This window comes from Heterodontus francisci, chromosome 1, assembly GCF_036365525.1.
Source record: "Heterodontus francisci isolate sHetFra1 chromosome 1, sHetFra1.hap1, whole genome shotgun sequence".
Classification (NCBI taxonomy): domain Eukaryota; kingdom Metazoa; phylum Chordata; class Chondrichthyes; order Heterodontiformes; family Heterodontidae; genus Heterodontus; species Heterodontus francisci.
In genome coordinates, this window is record NC_090371.1 from 75,194,650 (window position 1) to 75,220,422 (window position 25,773).

At 44.8% G+C, this 25,773-nt stretch overlaps 1 protein-coding gene across 8 annotated transcripts in view; it reads left to right on the forward strand.

The window, feature by feature from the left end:
• Window positions 1-25,773, forward strand: part of pdzd2 (PDZ domain containing 2) — a 632,977-nt gene that overhangs the window by 264,567 nt on the left and 342,637 nt on the right. The window lies entirely within an intron of this gene.

Consider the following 25,773-nt stretch of genomic DNA (forward strand, 5'->3'; position numbering starts at 1 on the left):
TAAAATTGGGGCAGCAACTTACGTCGTCTCATCCCACTACCATCCCGCAGGAAGTAATTTTAACCCATTTTTAGCAAGCATCTGGAAAATGCAGTGAAAAGCAATGGGGTCCTGCTTTAAATGTGCAGATCAGGCTCTGAGGTTATGGGGGCTCAAATGCAATTTTAGCTCAAAACTGTGTGAGGCCCAAGGTGCTGAGGCTTCACCAACAGGCCAAGCTTGTGGCAGGCTGATCCGGAGCCAGCAGAGACACTTGATAGTTTTTGGTGGACCAGGAGGTGCAAGACAATTTCCCCATCTCTCCCACCATGATGCCCTCCTGTTCACCTCCACTTCCTTAGGCACTTATCTGACTGCTGGGGAGCGTTCCATTGGAACACCAGCAACGGCCTCCTGATGCCTGAAATTCCGCTCCCAACCATCAGCCAGCTAAGACTTCACGCTGGGTTTGGGCAGAAACTGACAGCCAATCTCCCAGGCCTCAAACTGCAGGGTCCAGACCATTTGTCACCCATCTCAGTCCCCCTGCACAACTGCCAGGAGTTAAAATCTAGGTTTTTATGTGACAGAATATGTTCCCTTGTAAAATACAGTGGGGAGGAAAACGCTTGCTTGGCATGTGTCGGACTAGCAAAGTTCAGTGTTGACGAGTGATGAGAATAACTGAGTATCACTTTACACCTGGTATCAGGAATTATGTGTAACTAGGAGTGAGAAGTGTGTTAGGCGAATGGAATTTCATGGGGTTGTATATAAGAGGAGGAACTGGGAAGTGAATAAGTGCATGGAATTCCATAGTTGGTACATTATCTGGAGCTAATTTTACTGATTTCTTCCAGTGGTATTTCTTACTTATAAAAATAAAAGTTCCCAAAGGTATATTTAACCTCTGAGCATTTCACAGGAGTGTTTATTTCAGACTGAAATACAGCATCAGCATGCTTGCTTTGTTTTTGATTTTGACAGTGAACTTCAGCAACAGTTTTATGCCAGAATATGAACTTGCTATATCTTTGCGGTGGATGGGATTGAATAATTTGAAGCAGCCTCAAAATGTGGTACTAGTGTACATTTAGAGAGAGAGAGAATCTTTTGACATGCATTCTGTGCCAGGAATAAAGGCAGTGGTTTGCACAGCCTGTTTGTGTGATTAGGAGACTGAGTGCTCGACTCCATACAAGAAGATTGTGAAACTGAGCTGCAAGACAACTTGCTTGTTTCAGTTGGGTGAGTTTTGGCAGTTAGAGGACAGATTGTTGTCCAATCAGAGTGTCACTGATAGTAACCAGGGAGTAACCATACAGACTGTTCTGCTTCCCTAATTGAATGAGTAGTCCAGGTACTAGGTGCTGCTGCCAGGAAGGGAGGATTATAAATGTCACAAGAAAATGTTTGTTATTGGAGTTTGTTGCCATTTGGGAAATATTAATTACTGACGTGGTTAACAACTATGTTGTACTCTTGATAAAGAAGGGAGTAATGGGCCACTTTTCCCTCTCCTCATCACTATTTAGTTATCATTCTGGAAAGCACATTTGGGAATGTTGGCTGAGGGAGGGATGAGGTTCAGCTGCAATGCCTGCTACTGTCAAATAGCCTGTTTAGCATCAAATTTAAAGCAAAGTCACTCGATTGAGGAAGTGGAGGATGATTGGTGCCAATGAAACCTTCAGGAGAATTTTTTTTAAAAATCTGTTGTATTCCATTACTTCCACCTGAGAGGGCAGATGGGATGTCAGTTTGACGTCTTATCCGAAAGATGGCAGCTCCGACAGTGCAACACGTCTTCAGTTCTGTACTGGATTGTCAGCCTAGATTATACATTCAAGTCCTGGAAAATGGGCAAACCACTTGTCATTTTCAGAGACCAGTGGTGTAGAACGTTTATCTTAAGGGGAGCACTAGTGACTGCTTTATCTAGCATCAAATTTGGTTGGGAAATGGAGGGTGGTTGGTGTCAATAAAACCTTCAGGAGAAAATGCAACAAAAATTGACCTGTTGTATTCCATTATAACTGTTTAAATTAATTATAGCCCTGAGTTCTAAGACACCAGACAAATAATAAATAATTTCCAGGGTGTCATTGACTGCATAGCAGTTGGAGCACAGCACATAACCCAATATACAGCCTCCATGGTTCTCTCGCTGAGGTCAAGAGCCCGAGGTAGTGACTTGTGTAACTGCTTCAGCACAAGTGCTGGCAGCTCCCTGGTACCTCATGTAAATGGCCATTCATCATCTGCATGTTGCACAGTGAACATCAATAAGCCATCTACTGGGGGTGGGGCCTCTTTGACCCTCACCTGAGCTACCAGATGTCACTAGAAAATTCACTATTATTAGCAAGTAGAGATTTCATTAGGAGAGAAGAGGCTCTAGACAATTCAGTATACATTCATTTATGTGCTAATGTTAGCAGAAACGTAAATGTGCATAACATACACTGGGTAATGAAGAATGCAGTGTTTCTGACAATAATACAAGAAATGCCAGCTTGGCAAGTGTGAGATTCAACGGTAGTGTGTGAGGCACATATCATGGTCAGACCCTCCACTCACAATGTCCCCTCCTAACCCCAGGCAAAACAAACACAACATAGATATTTTTAATTACCGCGGTATGCAGAGTTGAAGATCACCTGACATGTGAGTGAGCAACGGTGAATACAGTTTAGCCAAAGGGGTAATAAATTTCAAAAGAAAATGATTTTAAATTCTAAAGCATTTGGATTGATTTACAAAAGTCGTTCTGCATGTGCTGTAATTTTTGGGTATGTACATAACTGCACAAGCAACCGATCTGTGCCCCTGGCTAATGTAATAATTGTCTCAGAATGATTAGCATTGACGTTGGCTGGTAAGGCAATTAGGTTATGGGGCAGCTGCACCCTTTTTTAATGTAGCATTGGTGCATGAAGAGGACATGTCAAAGGTAGGCACTGCCCCAGTTAAGCTAATCTTTGTGGGTGATTTAGGAACCATCAGAGGAATGTGCTGTGCATCAAAGATTAGAGAGGTTTTATTTAGTGCTGTTTTCAGTTTTTGTAAACAGGAAATCCAGTCAGTAAGACTGAGGACTTGTATCATGGCTATCAATCAAGCAGCCAGGCTCAGTCCCATCAGTAACACCAGTGAAATTTGACTTAAGCAAAAAGGAAAAAATCTGCACAAGGAGAACTGTCGAAAGTGCTGGCAAACAGATCACTATCTGTGTTTTTCTCAGAACATTATACACCCTTAGGCCAGCAATGTGAAAATACATTACTACCCTATCTAGGATATCTCACAAGGTCCTGTTCTCTGCGGACATGTGTGCCACTGTCATGCAAGCCCCCACCTGCCAAGACTGAGGCACACATTATTTCGCCACATGAACATTAAAACTTAAAATTGTGGCTGGGAAGAAAAGAGGGCCTATCACAAGGAATTGCCAAGTCCCTGACTGGAAAGACATTTGCATGCTGCAGACAGTGTTGGAACAAGGGACCCAGTCCTTGCTTCCCCAATATACAGAAGAAGTGGTCAGACCAGTTTAGTCACATGACTAACTGACTGTTGGAGTTTTTTGAATTTGAACTTGCTGAGAGAAAGAAAGGCAGAAAGCTCTTTTCTCCTGGACTGAGAACACCTCTCTCCTGTCTGCTCCCATTTCTTTCTCACGGAACTGAAGACCCATTGAAGACATATGAACCCCAAGAGAGAAAAGTCTCAGTGAACAAGTGAACAAGGTTTAATCAGAATACTGGGCCCTAATGAAAAGCAAGACTACCTACAATTGAGGACTACAATGAGCTCGAAGCACAGTATAAAACCCTCTTCAGAGATTGTCTCAAACTTTTTAACTTTATTTTTCTTCTGCTTTTATCTGTCTCCATCTCCATGTGAGTATCGCGTATGCATGCTAACGTGGGGCGTGACGTGTATCCATAGGCGTTAACTGAATTAGAGTTTAAGTTTAAGGTTTAATAAATTTCACTTTTCTTTTTTAAACCTACGAAAACCTGGTGTGCTCATTTCTTTGCCTTATAATTGGAAAGTGGTGAACAAGGATTCACCAAGGGGGAGCTCAAAACACAGTGTGTTTAAAATTAAACCCTGTTACAATAAGACCAGGTGAAGACAGTAAAAGACCCCTAGACACCTTACTCACCTGGTCGTAACAGCCACCTCTTACATATCACAGAGATAGATATAAAGGCATTGCTGTAACATCCTTGGGTTTTAGAAATGCTTTAAGCTTCGAAAGTCACAAAGATGTAAGGTAAACCTTGATGCCCGTGCATAGAAATGCTTCTGGGCTTTGAAGGGTCAATGAACACCTGTTAATAGTAGCAGAGGATTAGTTACCTTTAGTTACATCAACTGGAATGTCAGATTAAATTGCAGATAGTGAATTCAGGCACTAATTGTGTGGGACAGGTATCCTGACCCTGATGTTCTGAGATAGCTGATGAAGTAAATTTCTTCTTTATCTCAGTGAATTTAAGTAATATCAGATACAGTAATCTCACAGGCTATTAAAATCCCTCTCCGTTGTAGATACAGACAATGGCTAAAATGTTGCAGGAATTGAAAAAGAATACATCACCATTGTATTTTCTTTCTTAAGGAATTGTTGGTCTATTTAACCAAGACTTTTGCTGGACACCTTGGTAGGATCAAGAGCAGGATCAGCAGCATAGCTCATTGGTGGAGTGAGATTCCCACCCCACTGCTGTAAATGCTGTCAAGTGGGATTGAGGAATTTAGGCCCCTATAGATACAGATACAAAACTGGCTTTAGGATCATCATTTAAGATTTTAGATGTTTTCAGTGAAATTGTTAAAAGAGCTCAAAGACTTAGCACACCCATGTACCAAACTTTATTGAAAATGTTGTTGTCGTATAAACTCTTCCGTCAAGATATCCAACTAATTTTTGAAAGAAATAAGATTGATGAGATTTCTGTGGAAGGAGATTTATATCTGTTTGAATATCTAAGCTCTTATGAGCAGTGCATAATGAGACTCTGACCAGTGTAATAAATTGAAATCTTCTGAGGGGCCAGTGTAGCAAGCGGAAGCAGTATAAACATTGGCAGCTGATTCATAGCAAACAACAGTTTAATAGATCAGGTCAGCACACAGGGGTCAATGTGTTAGAATCTGTTCACATGCATTGGATTTTAATTGCTGTCAATGTGCCATTTGTAACTTCTAGTGCATATACAGACTCATTCACAAAGCATTCACAGCATTTCAGCTTTGTGTGTAAGGATCTAACTTTATTCGAATGCGGTTGTGTTACACGTAATACTTGAATCACTATCTCATCTGCAAACAAAGTGGTATCAGCCATGTACAGCTTACTTCGTGAGCTCGAATGAATTGTGCTTAAATTGACTCTATCTTTGGGATGTCCTGACTCTCTGGTTTGGTAGAAAATTATATCCCAGAATAGGTGAGTGGGCTTTCTCAGCAGAATTATTAACTTGTTCTTTTTAGTGCCAAAGGCACTGGGTTGTCACCTTTGCTGTCTATTTCAGTTTTGTCTTTCTGGGATGCTTCAGCTAATGCTTTGATGAGTTTTGGGAATCCTTGGCCAAAGTGGCTGGAAAAGGAACTGAAGCTAACATGATGTTTTACCTGAGAGTGTCTGATCCCCAGCTATAGGAAGGCATTTTCTCTGTTGAATGTTGTAATAGAAGAGCCCATATCTTGCTCTGCCACTCCCAAATGAAGTGCTTACTGCAGATTAGGCTTTCTATTAGCTCAATATTGTGTTGTAGAAGCAGGCTGGCATATATAGATGTTGCGTTTGTTAAAAACATCCTTCTAAATTTATTCCTGCTTCTAGTGCAATGATGCTAATGAGAAAAGGCTGAAAGTGAGAATGTTCACATAGCTTTGAGAATGTCAGCAGGACACTAAAAATTGTACATTCTGTTGAAAAGCAGGTTACGAGCAGGAGGCTTTCCCAACGTGGGCATGTCAGTAATATGGGAGTGAAATCATCATGCCTCCCACTCAGAAAGTGGGTGTTATTGGTTGCAGCCAGCCCCTTCAGGTGGGTGATCTGTAGAGAGTCAGCCAGCAATCTCTTCAGATCTGAAGAAAGATAAGTTGTAATTTTATTTAAGACAACAAAGAAAGCTAACTGGGCTTGAGGCTGTCTGGCAGCTGTTTCTAACAGGATTGCTGCTGGTGCAGGCCTTTCAGCTGCAGCAATGCTCAACATCCCTCTCCTCATCTGAGATGAGCACCTTTCTTGTCAGGCATGCAGTCGGTGCAAATGATCTGAAGACAGAAAATCAGCCAGGTCCAGTCATGTTCAAGTAGGACAGATTTCAAACTTGTTCTGTTTGACATAACGATGGATGCAAGGGAAGGAGAAAATTGACCGTTTTAACCTGCAGGATTATGACTCATTTTGTGTTTGAGTCTGTTTTTTACTGTTTTAATTTAGCTATCCTATTCTCCTAAAGTAAAATGAGAATATGCTGTAAATATAGAGTAGCCAGGCCAGCTTATGAGAAAGGATTGGTTCATGTTTTGGGTGGGGTGTGACATTGGCTCCCACTTGGCTTTATTCGTTGAGTGAAGGGAGGACAAAATATTTGTGCCGACACGTCTACAAATATCGCTCTCAAATTGTCTGTCAAAGGATTGTGAGAGTGGTTTATTTTGATGCCTCTGATGCATTGCTTTGCACTATGCAGTTGATGTGGTCTACATAGATTTTATCAAGGCTTTTGTCAAGGTCCCACATGGCAGACAAAATCCCATGGGATCCAGGGAAATGCAGCAAGGTGGATACAAAATTGGCTCAGCAGCAGGAAACAAAGGGTAATTATTAACGGTACTGGGTCCCTTGCTTTTATTAACGATTTGGACATAAATGTAGGGGGCATGATCAAGAAGTTTGCAGATGACACAAAGATTGGCCGTGTGGTAGACAGCGAGGAGAATAGCTGTCGGCTGCAGGAAGATATTGATGGTCTGGTCAGATTGGCAGAAAAGTGACAAATGGAATTCAACCTGGAGAAGTGTGAGGTGATGCATTTGGGGAGGTCAAACAAGGCAAAGGAACACATGATTAATGGGAAAATACTGAGAAGTGTAGAGGAAGCGAGGGACCTTGGAGTGAATGTCCACAGATCCCTGAAGGTAGCAGGACAGGTCGATAAGGTGGTTAAGAAGGCATATGGAATCCTTTCCTTTATTTGTTAGGGGCGGCGCAGTGTTTAGCACCACAGCTAGCTCCAGTGACCCGGGTTCAGTTCGGGGTACTGCCTGTGCGGAGTTTGCAAGCTCTCCCTGTGACCGCGTGGGTTTCCTCCGGGTGCTCCTGTTTCCTCACACATGCCAAAGACTTGCGGGTTGATAGGTAAATTGGCCATTGTAAATTGCCCCCAGTGTAGGTAGGTGGTAGGGGAATTGTGGGGATGTGGTAGGAATATGGGATTAGTGTAGGATTAGTATAAATGGGTGGTTGATGGTCGGCACCGACTCAGTGGGCCGAAGGGCCTGTTTCAGTGCTGTATCTCTAAAAAAATAAAAATACCACCAGCAGCATCTCTCCCCATACAATAATTTCAAATAGGCTATGCAGCATAGAATCATTGCAAGTTTAAGGCACAGAAAGAGGCCACTTGGCCCATCGTGTCTGTGCCAGCCGAAAAACGATACACCTATTCTAGGAAACCGGAGCACCCGGCAAAAACCCACGCGGTCACAGGGAGAACTTGCAAACTCCGCACAGGCAGTACCCAGAATCGAACCTGGGTCGCTGGAGCTGTGAGGGTGCGGTGCTAACCACTGCGCCACTGTGCCACTTTTGTGTGAGTTAATGCTTTTTGGGAGGACTAACAAGGCAAGGGAATATACAATGGATGGTAGGACCCTAGGAAGTACAGAAGGTCAGAGGGACCTTGGTGTACTTTTCCATAGATCACTGAAGGCAGCAGCACAGGTAGATAAGGTGGTTAGGAAGGCATATGGGATACTTGCCTTTATTAGCCGAGGCATAGAATATCAGAGCAGGGAGGTTATGATGGAGCTGTATAAAACGCTAGTTAGGCCACAGCTGGAGTACTATGTACAGTTCTGGGCACCACAATATAGGAAGGATGTGATTGCACTGGAGAGGGTGCAGAGGAGATTCACCAGGATGTTGCCTGGGCTGGAGCATTTCTGCTATGAAGAGAGACTGAAAAGGCTAGGGTTGTTTTCCTTAGAGCAGAGAAGGCTGAGGGGGGGGGACAAGATTGAGGTGGACAAGATTATGAGGGGCATTGATAGGTTAGATAGGAAGAAACTTTTTCCCTTAGTGGAGGGGTCAAGAACCAGGGGGCATAGATTTAGGGTAAGGGGCAGGAGGTTTAGGGGGGATTTGAGGAAAAATTTTTTCACCCAGAGGGTGGTTGGAATCTGGAACGCACTACCTGAAGAGATGGTGGAGGCAGGAACCCTCACAACATTTAAGAAGTATTTAGATGAGCACTTGAAACGCCATAGAAAACAAGGCGAATGGCCAAGTGCAGGAATATGGGATTAGAATAGTTGGGTTCTGGATGGCCAGCATAGACATGATGGGCCGAAGGGCCTGTTTCTGTGCTGTATAACTCTATGACTCTACTTTGTTACTTTTCTTTACCCTATTTTCACCTCTGACCACCAATCTCTGGGCCTGGACGGTGTAACAATCAGAGGAATGGCCATTTCCAAGGCTACACTTAATGATTGGCTGCTGAGCTGCAACGTGAGTGAGCAATCATAGATTTGCAGCAGAGTATCAAGATAATAGTGTACTGCATATGGGGTGAATTGTTTATTTCTGATGTTAATTCTCAGAATGTAACTCTCCACTCTAATGAATCAATGACCACTTGAGCCACAGTGACCAGAAAAACCCCAAGAATTGACTTTAGATCTGTGTTGAGTAAGCTGGTTTCAGCTGCCATTGATCTCAGTGCCCTTGAGCTTTTGTTCCAGTTTTCTCATACTTTCCCCGAATGCTGGAGTACAGAGATAGGCCGACCTGTTCCCTGTAAACACTGACTCAGGACCCCATTGAGGATCTCCTTCAAGCAACCCTTTTCCATGTAATAAAAACAGAAAATGTTGGAAATACTCAGCAGGTCAGGCAGCATCTGTGAAAGAGGAGAAACAGCTCAGCTACCTGAAACGTTAACTCTATTTCTCTCTCCACAGATGCTGTCAGACCTGCTGAGTATTTGCAGCATTTTCTGTTTTTGTTTCGGATTTCCAGAATCTGCAGTATTTGCTTTTGTATTACCCTTTTCATGTGTCAGACTGGATAGCTAGGTTCCAATTTTATTCCGTGCCAGGGGCCTGGGCGATCCAGTTATTGTCAACAGTGTCACCAGGTTTTTATGTGATGTGCATGCACATGCATGTTCCAGCAGGGGTTACGGAGCAATATTTAAGAATAGGAACCTTGGCCAATATTTTTCCTCCCTAGCCCAGGGCACTGATGCTAAGTGTGAAGTTTCTCCTATTGTCTTGAACTCAGCACACAATGGGAACTGATCCTAAGCTCTTTCTACTCTGCATTCCACAATTGGCAGGGCTGTTGCCAACTGGGCCATTGAGGGAACGTGGGCCACTTTATTTTTTCTTTAGTTATATCCCATTTTGCCCATTTTTTTACTTGGGGGATGGGTAGCCCTCCTCACCCAAGTGTGTGAGTCTAGAAAGTGAATGTTCGCAACTTATTTGACCTGGGAGGATATCACAGTCTAGCTTGATAATGATCCTGCTACAATGTGACGTCTACAGATGCACCTTCTTGCTGGAATAGCGTTTTCCAATAAAAATGCTGACTAGCCACAGGCGTGGCTATGATGACACAATCTTAGCCACAAGTACTAATTTTATTAGAAAATGCCTTACACACAATACAGGTAAATGTACTTTACCTGAATATTTACTTAAACATCTACCTCCATTCAGTACAAAACTTTGCAGTCTTTCTCTTTCACCGAGGTTTGGAATTCTGGCCTAATTTATCAGACGCAAAACATCTTAGTGCAGCTTCTAGATTTTTTGCCCAGCAATTGCAAGTGGTACTTGGACTTTATCAGAATGATTGCTGAGAATGTTAACTCGCACAATGAAATGCACCAGACACAGTCTGGCCAGGATATACACATAATGCGCTGCAGACAGTGAAGATGAAAATTATTCAGCTTCTTTTCCTGGTAGCTGTAGACTTACTTACAGGACATTCAAGAAGCGTCCATGTTTGTGTGGGTGGCACAGTGGCGCAGTGGTTAGTATCGCAGCCTCACAGCTCCAGGGACCCGGGTTCAATTCTGGCTACTGCCTGTGTGGAGTTTGCAAGTTCTCCCTGTGTCTGCGTGGGTTTTCTCCGGGTGCTCCGGTTTCCTCCCACAAGCCAAAAGACTTGCAGGTTGGTAGGTAAATTGGCCATTATAAATTGCCACTAGTATAGGTAGGTGGTAGGGAAATATAGGGACAGGTGGGGATGTGGAAGGAATATGGGATTAGTGTAGGATTAGTATAAATGGGTGGTTGATGGTCGGCACAGACTCGGTGGGCCAAAGGGCCTGTTTCAGTGCTGTATCTCTAAACATAAACTAAACATAAACATACTCCTCTGCTCCATCCAGAATGCAGTTGGATGCTGCTTGCCCTTTGCCATGACATGCCTCATTGGCACTCCTTCTTATTGGTTGGACTTGCTTTGTTCTGCTGCCCTGGAATGGTTATTCTGATTGGTTGAGCTGACCACGATGACAGCTCACACCTCCGTGTTACTGGTGTTTCCATGGTGCCGAAGTCCAGCGTTTTCACCCATGCTACATACCATTTTAGCAGATAACCAACAAGCAGTAATGAAGGAAGTGAAGCGCACACAACAATCAAAAACCACTCGCACGCTCTGCTTTATGTCTTCCCATTTTACCAACAAGCGTACAAAAAGGTTAAAGAACATATGCGTATGGCCTACGAATGTGAGTCGGATTTCATTGTGGCAGAAATTTAATTACAAGTTGTGCCGCTAACTCTGTACCACTTGCATGCATTCTGGGTGGTTTGTTAAGTGAATCCATAGGATGACTCAAACTAAGTTGTTATGCTTCATCACAACATAACAACGTCACTCTTGACTGCAGTGACTCAGCCGTCAAGAGGTAAACATTGATGTTGCAACTTGTGATAGGGATAACCAAACAAGCCATAGTAGACAATAGGAAAAAAACCCTGGGAGCATGGCTTTTTGTATGTTTAAATTCTGGAGCCAATAATTAGATGATTGCTTTGAAAATCAGGGTTCTATATATCGCCCTGTTAGCAGTTTATAATCACAGCCATGCTACTGTGAAGAGATAGAAACTGGAACTCAGGTATTCCTTCTGGGAGAAGGGAGATTATCTGAAGGAGATTTGCCCCTTGGTTGCTGTTGCCACTATCACTTGATAGTTGGTTCGAGTAATGTTACGAGGGACCTGGGAACAATTAGCATGCTTACCACCTGCAGGATAGGGATAGGCTTGGAAACCTCAGGAGTAGAGAAATATCAGTGCTGTGTCAGTATTACATAAAAATAAGGTAATTCTGAAATGTTTTTGTGGGGGCAGAGAGGAAATTGAAACTCATTTTTTTGGTAATAACACGAAGTACCCGGTATATAGTAACTGGGATAAAAGCAAAAAGTGCTGGAAAATACTCAGCAGGTCTGGCAGCATCTATGGAGAGAGAAGCAAAGTTAACGTTCCAGGTCAGTGACCTTTCATCAGTTCATACAGGGAGAAAGTGGGAACAGGGTACTGAGTTTGGATGATCAGCCATGATCGTATTGAATGGCCTACTCCTGCTCCTATTTTTCTATGCCTCTATGTTTTCTGTCTGTTCTGATGAAAGGTTATTGACCTGAAACGTTAACTTTGCTTCTCTCTCCGCAGTTGCTGTCAGACCTGCTGAGTATTTTCCAGCACTTTTTGTTTTTATTTCAGATTTCCAGCATCTGCAGTATTTTGCTTTTATCATATAGTAACTGGGCTTCGAAACCACATGCAAACAACTCCACCACCAGCATAAATGCCAAGTAGCATATACGAGTAACCTCCAACTCTGGTCCCAGTGAAGTGCCTGGGGTTGTGGCGAGGTCACATAATTCAAGTATTACTAATGGGCACCCACACAAACATGGACATTTCTTGAATGTCCTGTAAGTAAGTCTACAGCTACCAGGAAAAGAAGCTCAATAATTTTCATCTTCGCTGTCTGCAGCGCATCATGTGTATATCCTGGCAGGACAAAATCACAAATGTGGCAGTCCTGTCAAAGGCAGAGCTCCCAAGTGTGTTGGCACTAATCAAACAGAAGCGGCTTTGGTGGATTGGACACGTCCACAGGATGGAAGACTGTCATACACCCAATGACCCTCTGTATGGTGAGGGCAGCTGGGGCCAGATGACCAGTGGGGCACCCAAAGCTCCACTTCAAGGATGCTTGCAAGCATGACATAAAGGCCCCAAATGTCGACTATCGCACCTGGGAGTCACTTGCTGGTGAAAGAGGGAAAGGCGACACATCCTGTGGACTGGTGTGTATTACCACAACAACCAGCAGCTTGACAACAGGTGCCAATGTTAAAAACAACAAATCACAGCATCACTTGACAGCTTCACGTGCAGCACTTGTGGCAGAACCTGCCTTTCAAGGATTGGCCTTCACAGCCATCAGCAAAGGTGCACCAAGCGAAGACACCCCACCTAAATGGATTGTTTGCTGCATGTCTATCATCCTACGTAGATGGAAGGATGCCAATTTTTAAATTTTTATTCATTCATGGGATGTGGGCGTCACTGGCCAGGACAGCATTTATTGCCCATCCCGAATTGCCCTTGAGAAGCTGCCTTCTTGAACCGCTGCAGTCCATTTGGGGTAGGTACACCCACAGTGCTGTTAGGAAGGGAGTTCCAGGATTTTGACCCAGCGACAGTGAAGGAACGGCGATACAGTTCCAAGTCAGGATGGTGTGTGACTTGGAGGGGAACTTGCAGGTGGTGGTGTTCCCATGTATTTGCTGCCCTTGTCCTTCGAGGGGGTAGAGGTCGCGGGTTTGGAAGGTGCTGTCTAAGGAGCCTTGGTGCATTGCTGCAGTGCATCTTGTAGATGGTACACACTGCTGCCACTGTGCATCGGTGGTGGAGGAAGTGAATGTTTGTAGATGGGGTGCCCATCAAGTGGGCTGCTTTGTCCTGGATGGTGTCGAGCTTCTTGAGTGTTGGAGCTGCACCCATCCAGGAAAGTGGAGAGTATTCCATCACACTCCTGACTTGTGCCTTGTAGATGGTGGACAGGCTTTGGGGAGTCAGGAGGTGAGTTGCTCGCCTCAGGATTCCTAGCCTCTGACCTGCTTTTGTAGCCACAGTATTTATATGCCTACTCCAGTTCAGTTTCTGGTCAATGGTAGCCCCTAGGATGTTGATAGTGGGGGATTCAGCGATGGTAATGCCGTTGAATATCAAGGGGAGATGGTTAGATTCTCTCTTGTTGGAGATGGTCATTGCCTGACACTTGTGTGGCGCAAATGTTACTTGCCACTTATCAGCCCAAGCCTGAATATTGTCCAGGTCTTGCTGCATTTCTACACAGACTGGTTCAGTATATGAGGAGTCATGAATGGTGCTGAACATTGTGCAATCATCAGCGAACATCCCTACTTCTGACCTATGATTGAAGGAAGGTCATTGATAATGCAGCTGAAGATGGTTGGGCCTAGGACACTACCCTGAGGTACTCCTGCAGTGATGTCCTGGAGCTCAGATGATTGACCTCCAACAACCACAACCATCTTCCTTTGCGCTCGGTATGACTCCAGCCAGCGGAGGGTTTCCCCCTGATTCCCATTGACCTCAGTTTGCTCGGGCTCCTTGATGACATACTCGGTCAAATGCTGCCTTGATGTCAAGGGCAGTCACTCTCACCTCACCTCTTGAGTTCAGCTCTTTTGTCCATGTTTGAACCAAGACTGTGATGAGGTCAGGAGCAGAGTGGCCCTGGCGGAACCCAAACTGAGCGTCACTGAGCAGGTTTTTGCTAAGCAAGTGCCGCTTGATGGCACTGTTGATGACACCTTCCATCACTTTACTGATGATTGAGAGTAGACTGATGGGGTGGTAATTGGCCGGGTTGGACTTGTCCTGCTTTTTGTGTACAGGACATACCTGGGCAATTTTCCACATTGCTGGGTAGATGCCAGTGTTGTAGCTGTACTGGAACAGCTTGGCTAGGGGCGCGGCAAGTTCTGGAGCACAGGTCTTCAGTACTATTGCAGGAATATTGTCAGGGCTCATGGCCTTTGCAGTATCCAGTGCCTTCAGTCGTTTCTTGATATCACGCAGAGTGAATCAAATTGGCTGAAGTCTGGCATCTGTGATGCTGGGGACTTCAGGAGGAGGCCGAGATGGATCATCAACTCGGCACTTCTGGCTGAAGATTGTTGCAAATGCTTCAACCTCATCTTTCGCACTGATGTGCTGTGCTCCTTCATCATTGAGGATGGGGATATTTGTGGAGCCACCTCCTCCAGTTAGTTGTTTAATTGTCCACCACCATTCACGGCTGGATGTGGCAGGACTGCAGAGCTTAGATCTGATCCGTTGGTTATGGGATCGCATGCTGCTTACGCATTTTGGCACGCAGATAGTCCTGTCTTGTAGCTTCATCAGGTTGACACCTCATTTTGAGGTATGCCTGGTGCTGCTCCTGGCATGCCCTCCTGCACTCTTCATTGAACCAGGGTTGGTCTCCTGGCTTGATGGTAATGGTAGAGTGGGGGATATGCTGGGCCATGAATTTACAGATTGTGGTTGAGTACAATTCTGCTGCTGCTGTTGGCCTACAGCGTCTCATGGATGCCCAGTTTTGCATTGCCAGATCTGTTCGAAATCTATCCCATTTAGCACGGTGATAGTGCCACACAACACGATGGACGGTATCCTCAATGTGAAGGCGGGACTTCGTCTCCACAAGGACTGTGCGGTGGTCACTCCTACCAATACTGTCATGGACAGAAGCATCTGCGGCAGGCAGATTGGTGAGGACGAGGTCAAGTATGTTTTTCCCTCATGTTGGTGTCCCCACCAACTGCCACAGACCGAGTCTAGCAGCTATGTCCTTTAGGACTCGGCCAACTCGGTCAGTAGTTTAGTTTAGTTTAGTTTAGTTTCGAGCTACAGCACTGAAACAGGCCCTTCGGCCCACCGAGTCTGTGCCGACCATCAACCACCCATATATACTAATCCTACACTAATCCCATATTCCTACCACATCCCCACCTGTCACTATATTTCCCTACCACCTACCTATACTAGGGGCAATTTAAGTGGTGCTACCGAGCCACTCTTGGACATTGAAGTCCCCCGCCCAGAGTACATTTTGTGCCCTTGCCACTCTCAGTGCTTCCTCGAAGTGCTGTTCAGTATGGAGGAGTACTGAGTCATCAGCTGAGGGTGGGCGGTAGTTGGTAATCAGTAGGAAGTTACCTTGCCCATGTTTGACCTGATGCCATGAGACTTCATGGGGTCTGGAGTCAATGTTGAGGACTCCCAGGGCAACTCCCTCCCTACTGTATACCACTGTGCCACCGCCTCTGGTGGGTCTGTCCTGCCGGTGGGACAGGACATACCCGGGGATAGTGATTGTAGTGTCTGGGATATTGTCTGTTAGGTATGATTCTGTGAATATGACTATGTCAGGCTGTTGCTTGACTCGTCTGTGGGACAGCTCTCCCAACTTTGGCACAAGCCCCCAGATGTTAGTAAGGAGGACTTTGCAGGGTCGACAGGGCTGGGTTTGCTGTTGTCATTTCTGGTGCCTAGGTCGATGCCGGGTGGTCCGTCCAGTTTCATTCCTTTTTATTAACTTCGTAGTGGTTAGGTACAACTGAGTGGCTTGCTAGGCCATTTTAGAGGGCATGTAAGAGTTAACCACATTGCTGTGGGTCTGGAGTCACATGTAGGCCAGACCAGGTAAGGACAGCAGATTTCCTTCCCTAAAGACCATTAGTGAACCAGATGAGTTTTTACCACAATCGACTGGTTTCATGGCCATCATTAGACTAGTTTTTAATTCCAGATTTATTAATTAAATTCAAATTCCACCTTCTGCTGTGGTGGGATTCGAACCCATGTCCCCAGAGAAATACCCTGGGTCTCTGGACTAGTAACCCAGTGATAATACCACTACGCCATCACCTATCCGGACATTAATCAATGTCCTCTGGAATGCAGGGGAAGGCAGGAAATGCACTGCTGACCAGCTGCTAGTTCAGTTGCCGGAGCCACCAGATTACAATATTTCTTTTGGCTGGTGCACAGGGTACTTGGCAGAAAAGTAGCAAGGGATGAGAAAGTTGCAAGTGTGAGAACTCTCTCCCCTGGGCCCTGCACACCTGACATCGTGAGCCATGTTTTGGGGGAAGGTGGGAGGACAATGGCATCACCCAAAACTGGTCTTGAAGGAAGATGGGATCCAGTTTCCATGCCCTCTGCTGCAGTCCTGGTGGATGTATACAAGGAATATGTGGTAGGTCCCACACGCTTTTGAGCCCTGGTGATCTCTTGGTCTTTTAAGCCTTTTGTAGTTGTAAGATTGCATTTCTACATTAGTTGATATGGCATTGCTGCTGGAGTAAACATCTATCCATTGATTTAGCTGCCTATCTATCAATAGTTTAGATCTGAATATTGATGTTGACAAGTTGGTAAGTTTCTGAGGCCTGCAGCTAAATACTGTCAAAGCACTGGTGATAGTCAGGGATCATGCTATGTAGTCTAATTTGTGGTGTTTCTGATTGGCTTCCTGCAGTGTTGTGATTTCCACAACTTTTCTGCAATTCTTTTGAAAAGATGAGAGATTTGAATATGAATAGGAGTCACAGAAAAATAATACTGTTTGAATTTCAAATAACACAAAACTTTTGTCTTCTGAAGATTTAAAAATTCAGAGCACGATTCTGATCGTATGAAGTTTCTTGTGGGACAGATTGGGAAGGTTCATCTGAAGTAACTGGGAATAGTTTTATTTTTGGGTGGCTCGGGAATACTCTGGGAACAGATAAACCACAAAATTCACATGGTTTAGAACACTTCTGTGTAACCATCTGAATTGTTCAAAGGGTCTCTCATATGTTACTTTTGCCTGAGTGTCCAATGAAACAACACTATTTGTAATTGTAATGTATAATAATCATTAACTTCCACATAGTATTCTCATGAGGGAAATGGAGTGTTTTTTGGAAATGGTTTGGCCACTAATTCAGTTTTTGTTCTTTCTGCAGCTGTTTGGTTTACAGCAAAGCAGAAATACCAATGGCTGAGCAGTGAGCAGTTAGCTAACTGTCATTCTTAATGGAAATATTGAAAAGAAATGGCTAATTAAGCTTGGTGCCAGTGGAGACAGCTACTCCTACAATGCTGAAATTTACTCCTTCAGTAAAGAGTTACTCCCACAGTGGAGAGAGTTATTCCCATGGTAGAGAGAGTTATTTGCCCAATGGAGAGAGTTACTCCCACAGTGGAGAGAGTTACTTCTGCAGCGAAAGGATTTTACCAAAATTACTGTCTATAATTAGATAAAAATTTCAAATCTATGTATGTATGAATATTGGGTGCAGGGGCATTTTGAATTTTCACCCAAAATGATTACAACATGGGGAAGGTGTCTAGCTGCAGTGAGAGGCTCAAATAATTTTCACTGTCCAGTTGCTGAGGATGGTCCAATGGTACCAGTCACTCAGTAGTATATTTCCCAAGTGTTCCTCTCACATTGGGATGCTGAAGTCTGGCAATTCTTATACTGTCATGGTGGTTGATATTACCTAACTTAGCATAGACCAGGGATTAAGCTTGAGGCCTTCCTATTGTCATGCTAGGCCCCCACCTAAAGCAGCTATTCCCTGACACATCCAACCCACAATGGACTTTTGATCATCAAACATTGAAGGTGGGGGGAACTCGCATTCCAGGTTGACTGCTGAGATGGCCGAATACACAAATGGGCATGGTCAAACCAGCTCATCACATGACTAACCTGCTGGGCAACCTGAGTTTTTTGAAATTGTACCAACAGTTTGAACTCAGAGAGAAAGTGTGTTTGCTCCTGGACTGAGAAGATCTCTTTCCTGTCTGCTCCCATCTCTTTCTCACAAGCCTCTGAATCCACTGACGACACATGAACCCCAAGAGATAAAAGTCTCCTAAAGCAAACAAGGTTTAAGAAGAATACTGGGCCCCAACAAAAAGCAAGATCTACCTACAATCAAGACCGTACAGTGAGCTCGAAGAAATATAACAACAACTCTTCAGATATTGCCTCAAACTTTTCCACTTTATTTTTCTTCTGCTCTTTTCTGTCTCTATTTGCATTCTGTCTCTATTGTGTGTATCGGGTATGCATGCTAGCATGGGGCATGTTGTGTATCCGTAGTTGTTAACCAAATTAGAGTTTAAGTTCAATAAATTTCAACTTTTCTCCTTTAAACCTAAGAAAGCCCTTTTGTGCTGGTTTCTTTGCCTTATAATTGGAAAGCAGTGAACAAGGATTCACCAAGGGGGAGCTAAAAACAGTGTGTTTAAAATTAAACCCTGTTACGGTAAGACCAGGTGAAGGCTGAAATGGAACCCTAGACCTCGTTCTCACCTGGTTGTAACAGAAATTTGGGTGCTAGCATCCAGAATTGACCCACAGACAAATGAGTAATTGGAAGTGGGAAGCCAAATTGTTCCCAAGCAAAAAATAGCAAGATTTCAATACAGGTTTTCTTGTGGTTTTTTGTGCTTGAATACTAACATGTCTGCAACTGAAGCTAGTAGCTCTCCAAGCCAGGGTGAAGTAACTTGGGATAAGTTAAAAGCACTGTCTATGGAGGAGTTGAGGAAAATGGCTAAGCAGTGTGGGTTCACTGTATGTGGCAAGGCTAGGAAATCTGAACTCCTATGGCTAGTGGCCAACCATTTTTCCCTTGAATCGGAAGAAGCAGAAACAGGGTTAGAAGCAGACTCCGACAGGGTATTGTAAGCAAAGATACAATTGGAACAGAGGAAACTTGATTTGAGGAAAGAGAGAGAGAGAGAGGCAGGTGAGGGAGAAAGAAAGAGCCTTCCAGAAGGAACGAGAAGAGAGAGAAAAACAGGAGAAGGAACAGGTGAGGTGAGAAAGAACCTTCGGAAAGAATGCGGAGAGAGTTGAAGCGACTTGAGTTAACTAGGGGGCAACAGAGTAACCTCAGTGAAAACATGACCAATATGGAGGAGTGTAATTCAGGGCTGGGTACAGAATTGTTAAAATTAGCTCAACGAGTTCCAAAATTCAATGAGGAAGATGTAGAAGTGTTTTTTGTGTCCTTTGAGAAACTGGTATGGTAGCTAAAATGGCCAGCTGAGACCTGGCCTCTTTTACTACAAAACAATCTAACTGGAAAAGTCCATGAGGTTTATTCCCTGTTGCCAGATGAGAGTTCATCAAATTATGAACTGACAAAAAATGCTATCCTTGGGGATTATGAATTAGTACCTGAAGCCTATCGCCAGAAGGATAGAACCTTCAAGAAGCAAGCTAATCAAACTTATCTGGAGTTTGAAAGAAGTAAGCAGCTGGCTTTTGACCAGTGGCTGAGGGCTCTGAAAATACAGCTCAGCTATGAGAATCTCAGAGACGTAATTCTGTTAGAGGAATTTAAACACTCTCTCCCACCCTCCATAAAGACCCATGGAGAGGAGCAGCGGGTCCAGAGAGCCCGGCAAGCGGCCGTTCTGGCCAAGGAGTTTGCTTTAGTTTATAAGTCGGTTTCCCAGGGAAAAATCTTTCCTATTCACCCCCACAAATCCGAAAAGGACAAAGGGTGGGAAGGTGATAGGAGCCCAAGCAGTCCTGGGAGAGAAAGGAAAGCAGGAAAAACAGGGGGCCGTCCTCTAGCCAAAAAGGAAGGTGCTATGAGCAAGAGTGAGACCTGGACACCTGTGTGCTTCCATTGTAATAAAGCAGGACATTTAAGACCTGACTGCCAGAAACTAAAGGGAAAACCGGTAGGGTTAATCAGGGCATACTCGCTTAGTGAAGGAGAAGGGGCCCTGTTGGAAAGCACAGCAGAACAAGCTGTGGCTTTAACTTCAGTAAGAGTGCAACCCAGGAAGCTTACTACTGCAAATGCAGGAAAATTTAATAGGATTCCTGAGGGCTATCAGGGTATTGTGTCTGAAGGGAAATTAACCCCATACCCCTCGAGCGGGGCACGAAAGCCCATAGTAATTCTCAGGGACTCGGGCCACAAGAGTTGTAGAGTCATAGAGTCATAAAGTTATACAGCACAGAAACAGGCCCTTTGGCCCATTGTGTCTGTGCTCTCCATCAAGCACCTAACTATTCTAATCCTATTTTCCAGCACTTGGCCCGTAGCCTTCTATGCTATGGCGTTTCAAGTGCTCATCTAAGTACTTCTTAAATGTTGTGAGGGTTCCTGCCTCTACCACCTCTTCAGGCAGTGCATGCCAGATTCCAACCACCCTCTGGGTGAAAAAGTTTTTACTCAAATCCACTCTAAACCTCCTGCACCTTACCTTAAATCTATGCCCCCTGGTTATTGACCCCTCCGCTAAAGGAAAACGTTTCTTCCTATCTATCCTATCAATGCCCCTCATAATTTTGTATACCTCAATCATATCTCGCCTCAGCCTTCTCTGCTCTAAGGAAAACAACCATAGCCTTTTCAGTCTCTCTTCATAGCTGAAATGCTCCAGCCCAGACAACATCCTGGTGAATCTCCTCTGCACCCTCTCCAGTGCAATCACATCCTTCCTATAGTGTGGTGCCCAGAACTGTACACAGTACTCCAGCTGTGGCCTAACTAGCATTTTATACAGCTCCCTCATAACCTCCCTGCTCTTGTATTCTATGCCTTGGCTAATAAAGGCAAGTATCCCATATGCTTTCCTAACCATCTTATCTACCTGTGCTGCTGCCTTCAGTGATCTATGAACGAGTACACCAAGGTCCCTATGACCCTCTGTACTTCCTAGGGTCCTACCATCCATTGTATATTCCCTTGCCTTGTTAGTCCTCCCAAAATACATCACCTCACACTTCTCAGGATAAATTCCATTTGCCACTGCTCCGCCCATCTTACCAGCCCATCTATATCGTCCTGCAATCTAAGGCTTTCCTCCTCACTATTTGCGACACGACCAATTTTCGTGTCATCTGCAAGTTTACTGATCATGCCTCCTATATTCACGTCTAAAGTATTAATGTACACTACAAACATCAAGGGTCCCAGCACCGATCCCTACGGTACACCACTGGTCACAGGCTTCCACTCGCAAAAACAACCCTCGACCATTACTCTCTGCCTCCTGCCACTAAGCCAATTTTGGATCCAATTTGCCAAATTGCTTTGGATCCCATGGGCTCTTACCTTCTTAACCAATCTCCCATGCGGGACCTTATCAAGAGCCTTTCTGAATTCTCTATAGACTACATCAACTGCTTTACCCTCATCTACACATCCAGTCACCACCTCGAAAAATTCAATCAAGTTAGTCAGACACGATCTCCCCCTGACAAAGCCATGCTGACTATCCTTGATTAATCCCTGCCTCTCCAAGTGGAGATTAATCCTGTCCCTCAGAATTTTTTCCAATAGTTTCCCTAACACTGATGTTAGACTCACGGGCCTGTAATTACCTGGTTTATCCCTGCTACCCTTCTTGAATAATGGTACCACATTTGCTTTCCTCCAATCCTCTGGTACCTCTCCTGTGGCCAGAGAGGATTTGAAAATTTGTGTCAGAGCCCCTGCAATCTCCTCCCTTGCCTCACATAACAGCCTGGGATACATCTCATCTGGGCCTGGGGATTTATCCACTTTTAAGCCCCCTATAACAGCTAATACTTCCTCCCTTTCAATCTAATATGTTCAAGTATATCACAATCCCCCTCCCTGATCTCTACACCTACATCGTCCTTCTCCATAGTGAACACAGATGGAAAGTAATCACTTAAAATCTCACTATGTCCTCCGGCTCCACACATAGATTGCCACTTTGATCCCTAATGGGCCTTACTCTTTCCCTGGTTATCCTCTTGCCCTTAATAGACTTATAAAACGCCTTAGGATTTTCCTTTATCTTGCCCGCCAGTGTTTTTTCATGTCCCCTATTGGGTCTCATAATTATTTTTTAAGTACCCCCCTACACTTTCTATACTTCTCTAATGCCTCCACTGTTTTCAGCACTCTGAATCTGCCATAAGCCCCCTTGTTTTACTGATGCAATCCTATATATCCATTGACATCCAGGGTTCCCTGGACTTGTTGGTCCTACCCTTCACCTTAATGGGTACATGTTGGCTCTGAACTCTCACTATTTCCTCTTTGAATGGTCTGATGTAGACTTTCCTAGAAGTAGCTGCTCCCAGTCCACTTTGGCCAGATCCTGTTTTATCATCTTAAAATCGGCTTTTCCCCACTTCAGTACCTTTATTTTCATCTTTGTCCTTTTCCATAACTACCTTAAATCTTACAGAGTTATGGTCACTATCCCCGAAATGTTTCCCCATTGACACTTCCACCACTTGTCCGGCTTCATTCCCTAAGATTAGGTCCATTACTGCCCCTTCGCTTGTAGGACTATCAATGGACTGGCTCAAAAAGCTCTCCTATATGCATTTTAAGAATTCCACCCCCTTTAAGTCTTTTGCATTAAGACTAACCCAGTTGATATTGGGGAAGCTGAAATCTCCTACTATTATTACCTTATTATTTTTACAGCTCTCTGAGATTTGCCTACATATCTGCTCCTCTATCTCTCCCTGACTGTTTGGAGGCCTATTGTACACTCTCAGCCAAGTGATTGCCCCCTTTTTGTTTTTAAGTTCTACCCATATGGCCTAATTTGAAGAACTTGCTAAGATATCATCTCTCCTTACTGCAGTAATTGATTCCTTGATCAACAGTGCAATGCCCCCTCCTCTTTTATCCCCTCCCCTGTCACGCCTGAAGATTCTATACCCTGAAATATTGAGCTGCCAGTCCTGCCCCTCCCTCAACCATGTCTCTGTGATAGCAATAATATCATTATGACATGTGCTAATCAATGCCCTCAATTCATCTGCCTTACTAGTAAGACTCCTTGCATTAAAATAGATGCAATCCAGCTTTGCATTTTTCACTTGTGCCTTAACAGTTCTATATTTGCTCTGCCTTCCAAACTGACTCAGTTTCTCTTCTATATTTAACTGTGCATCACCCCCTACTGTACCTCCACTCTGTATCCCACCCCCCTGCCAAATTAGTTTAACCCCCCCCCGCCCCCCCCCCCCACCCCGCAACAACACTAGCAAACTGCCCAGCCAGGATGTTGGTCCCATTCTGGATCAGGTGCAACCCGTCCAACTTGTACAGGTCCCACCTTCGCCAGAAACAGACCCAGTGATCCAGGAAACTAAAGCCTTCCCTCCTGAACCACCTCCTCAGCCACGCATTCATCTGCTCTATCCTCCTATTCCTATACTCACTAGCACGTGACACTGGGAGTAATCCAGAGATTACAACCTTTGAGGTCCTGCTTTTTAATCTGCTACCTAGCTCCCTAAATTCTTGTTGCAGGACCTCATCCGTCTTTCTACCTATGTCGTTGGTACCAACATGTACCACGATCTCTGACTGTTCACCCTCTCCCTTCAGAATGTCCTGCAGCCGCTCCGAGACATCCTTGACCCTAGCACCAGGGAGGCAACATACCATCCTGGAGTCTCGTTTGCGGCCACAGAAATGCCTGTCTGTTCCCCTTACGATTGAATCCCCTATCAGTATGGCTCTCCCACCCTTTTTCATCCCCTCCTGTGCAGCAGAGCCATCAGTGGTGCCACGAACTTGGCTGTTGCACTAGATCCCTTTTACTGGGAAATAGCCTGACCTTTCCCCCAGAGAGTGCAGTGAACACTAGAATGGTGGTGAATGGTAATGGAGGGCAGTGTATGCCTGTACCTGTACACCGGGTGCACCTGGAGTGCGACCTAGTTTTGGAACTGGTTCCATGGGGATTGTCCCTAATTTGCCTGTTGATTGGATTGACCTGCTCCTAGGTAATGATCTGGCAGGGTGAAGGTAGCCACCCAGTGGTGAAAGAAAAACCGCAGGAGGTCAGAGAGACAGGGCAGTGGCAGGAGACGGACCCCTGCAGTTTCCCTGAATGTGTAGTGGATCAAGCCATGATCAAACCAGTTCCCCCAGAGGAGACTGAATTGGCACTACAGGCAGATGACCAGGTCTGTCTGAGACTTTCTTTGGAAGGTTAGGAGACCCAGGGAACGAATTTAATGGATTTTTCCTAGCTGAGGCTCAGCGAGCCGACCCTGTATTGCGAGAGTTAGCACAGGCTGCCCAGTCTGAAAGCGAAGCAGAGGGAGTCCCTGATTGCTACTATTTAAAGAATGAGTACTGATGAGGAAATGGAGTTCTTCTCACAGACCTGAAAGCAAGGCGTGGACAATAGTTTATCAGTTAGTGGTGCTGCAGAGGTACCGGAGAGAAATATACACACAAGGCTACAGTGGTTGTACATGCCTGTTTACAAAAGACCAAAGCCCGCATAAGTTTGACAGGCCAAAACTCCACAAAGATGTGGTGGAGTACTGCAGGCGTTGCCACATGTGCCAGGTTGAGGGGAAACCACAAGCAACAGTGAAACCTGCACCCTTAAGGTCTGTACCGTGTTAGGAGGACGTTCCAGCAGAGGGTTGGTGAACTGTAAGGGACCCCCGCTGAGAACAAAAAGGGACAGGCAGGCACAAGGCTGGCAAAAGTATGGAAAGATAAGAGGGAAAAGCGACCAAGAGGGCAGGTTAAAGGAAGTCTGGGAAGAATCCTAGATGGAGACCCCTATTGTCTCGTTAGTGAACCCCGAACAATTTGACAACTTAGACCCCACACCCTCCTATGTAAATGCGGACACTGGAAGCACCCCAGTATTTTGCTAACAGCAAACAGCAACCTGCAGAGACAAAGAAAGACCACTAGGGGGCAGAGAAACTGAGGGTGATGCCCCATCTAGTCAAAGTGCCACAGGGGAGTGCATTAGAGTCTGCACAAATACCTGTAGGCAGGAATGTCCTCTGGGACAAAGGGGAGATTAGCAAAGAATCCTCCCCTACAGTCAAAAAAGAAAACCACCCATTCCCCTAAAGTCAAAAGCCTTTGCATGACTCAGCAAAGCACTGAAAGAGACTTCAGGAATGCCCTGCCCACTACTGACTCTCCTGAAAAAAAAATTACCTCAGCAGGGACAAAGACCCTACGCAGCCATAGAAATGACAGGGTAGGCAGTGGCATCGTGGTATTACCACTGGACTAGTAACCCAGAGACCCAGGGTATTTCTCTGGGGACATGGGTTCGAATCCCACCACAGCAGAAGGTGGAATTTGAATTTAATTAATAAATCTGGAATTAAAAAGCTAGTCCATGAAACCATTGTTTATTGTTGTAAAAACCCATCTGGTTCACCAATGTCCTTTAGGGAAGGAAATCTGCTGTGCTTGCCTGGTCTGGCCTACATGTGACTCCTACATTAACTCTTACATGCCCTCTGAAATGGCCTAGCAAGCCACTCAGTTGTACCTAACTGCTACGAAGTCAATAAAAAGGAATAAAACCGGACGGACCATCCGGCATCGACCTAGGCACCGGAAACGACAACGGCAAACCCAGCCCTGTCGACCCTGTAAAGTCCTTCTTACGAACA